The 2,526-nt window shown below is 29.8% G+C and overlaps 1 non-coding gene across 1 annotated transcript; it reads left to right on the top strand.

The window, feature by feature from the left end:
- The first annotated feature begins 1,657 nt into the window (after positions 1 to 1,657).
- Positions 1,658 to 1,760, top strand: LOC125349753. The gene has a single exon (XR_007210569.1). It is a non-coding gene; the product is annotated as a U6 spliceosomal RNA (small nuclear RNA).
- The last annotated feature ends 766 nt before the right edge of the window (positions 1,761 to 2,526 follow it).

Genomic DNA, 2,526 nt, shown 5'->3' with positions numbered 1-2,526 from the left:
TCACTGAGTGGAAATTGTAAGATTTTTGCTTACTATCATAACAACCTGTGGATTAAATAATTGTAATAATTTTCTTTTGTTTTTGCTTTTTGAGTCCTTAAAGTCATAAATTCTAACATTCAAGATTAATAAAGGGTAGAAGTTATTAGAAAATGGAAAAGATAGTAATAAGTATGAATTGATACTTTAGTTGGCTAAACTATACATTTTAAAATAATTTTCCATTTAAACAAATTGAAAGTAATTGTTTATCTCATTTTTACGGATTTAAAAAAAAAACCTGAAGCCTACACAGGTAACTTGTTCATGCCTACTAGATAATAAATCATAGATTGGAAAAATATTCTTCAAAACTTGTTTTACTCAATATCATACCTAAAGGCATTTTCTCACTGGTGGCAAATGTTATTTTGATATACATAGATATCCAGGTAGATGGATACTTGAAAATATAGACTTGAAAATAATCAGACAATACTATCAGACAGAAATTTTATAAATATTCCCAGTAATTATAGAGAAAAAGAACTTGTAAAACTGCTTCTTTCTTGTAGGATGTACTTAAGTATAATTCATACAAAAATAGTGTTATTTGCTCAGTGTCCAACAACAAAATCTAATGAAAATAAACACCATATTTGGACATGGGAACAGGACTGATGAATATAATATCACAAAATGATATCATAAAACCAGTACTCATATCATACTTAAAGTATTTGCTAACCTATAACATTTTATTATTATTCATGAATGTATATACAGTACAGTGCTTCTACATATCTAAAAGACTAGGGAGTATGACATTAATGCTGAAAGATTGCTAAGATCTTTTTAGTGGACATAGTAACACATTTTACAATTTCCAAATTTCTGCCAATGGCTCTTACTTTAGTACTGTTGCATTTTTACTTTCAAAACAAACAACTTGCAGTTGGAATATGGTAAGAAAGAGCTGCATGTGCTAATGATATATCTGCCTAATAAGACCAAATAAGAGCACAACTAAGACAAAAAATTCATAACTTTAGATCTGTACCTTTACTGCCTGAGTTCACAGGACTTGATTATTGCTAACCACACCCACGTTTATTGGCTATCTACTTCTTTATTATCTTCTCTGTGAAAAGGAGATTCTACATTGCATTTGTGTGTTGATACTAGGTTCTTGGAAATTTCTAGCCACTATAAACAGTGGATAAATAATAACTTCTATTTTAATAGCTTCCTATATTCTGAATAAATAGTATCAGCTTCTCCATTTTTTACCAGTTGCTTCTTAATTTCTTTGAGACAGAAAGAGATTATTCATAAATATGTTGTACGTATAAGTTTAAATCCTCGTCATCTTTTCCAAGTAGCCAAACACCTGAAGATGTTTGTGTACATTGATTGAAAATATACCTTTCATAGATACTATGAAGGTACAGCAGATACATTTCATATGCCATGTATTTACTTAACAAATATCTTCCCTTAAAGGAATACTAGAATAATAGGATGTAAGAAAAAGGTAGTACACATATCTGTGCTACCTGAAATTCATAGATGATATACACCTGTTCATAAACTCCCAAATTTATAAGCTTAATAGATTCCAAACACTACATATAAAAAATCATTTTTATGAAATTAAAATGCAAAAGGCTAAAGAAGAGTGCTTGTTTTGGTAGCACATATAATAAAATTGGAACCAGAGAAGATTAACTTGGCCCCTGCACAAGGATGACACACCAATTTTTGAAGCACTCCATATTAGAGAATTCATTTACTTCTAATACAGTAACTTTATGATATCAATTTTGTAAAGAAAATACATGTAGCATATATGTCTATTTTTACCTGATGACCAAAGGCAACATATAGTATTAATACACATTAATATTAGTATTTTTACAAGTCTGACCCACTCTATCTATCTCCAGAATTTGTCCTTTGCTGATAGATGATACCTCATTATTAAAATTATAAAAAATACTGATCACACAGTCATTTTTAAATAAAAACAAGATAGGATATAAATCAGTGCAGGTTTTATAATACAGGAAAAATAATATTTTTGTGGAATTATTTTGGGGAATATTTTTGTTTATGTACCTTAGTACATTTTTGTTTGTGTAACATACTATTTTGTTTGTGTTACTTTATTATAGTAAATTTTCAATGTCTGCAGTAAAGTTTTAAAAATATATTTTCTACTTTTGGGATTATGTGATTTAATGTGCAATTCCTGAGTAAATTAACCTACCTACCACAAAGCAATTTTAAAGCAAAGATCGTATGGTTTGAAAAATTAAGACAGTTGAGTCAAAGCCTAGTTTGCCTTAATTAAGGAAGGTTATTATGTTTGATTGAGAGGTCAACTCAAGAAGGATTCACACAAACTGGCTGAATCACAGAGGGCAATAGTACCAGCCAAGTCTTTTGGACCAAGACCAACTCCTGAGCAGGTAACAGATGTTGCATCCCAATTCCTCTACAGATATTATGTCCACTTTTGCTTTATCTCGTTTGTGAAATCCTACT

Source organism: Perognathus longimembris, chromosome 3 (assembly GCF_023159225.1).
Source record: "Perognathus longimembris pacificus isolate PPM17 chromosome 3, ASM2315922v1, whole genome shotgun sequence".
Lineage (NCBI taxonomy): Eukaryota > Metazoa > Chordata > Mammalia > Rodentia > Heteromyidae > Perognathus > Perognathus longimembris.
The sequence above is the reverse complement of the archived record's forward strand: the minus strand, read 5'-3'. Positions and strand labels throughout refer to the sequence as shown.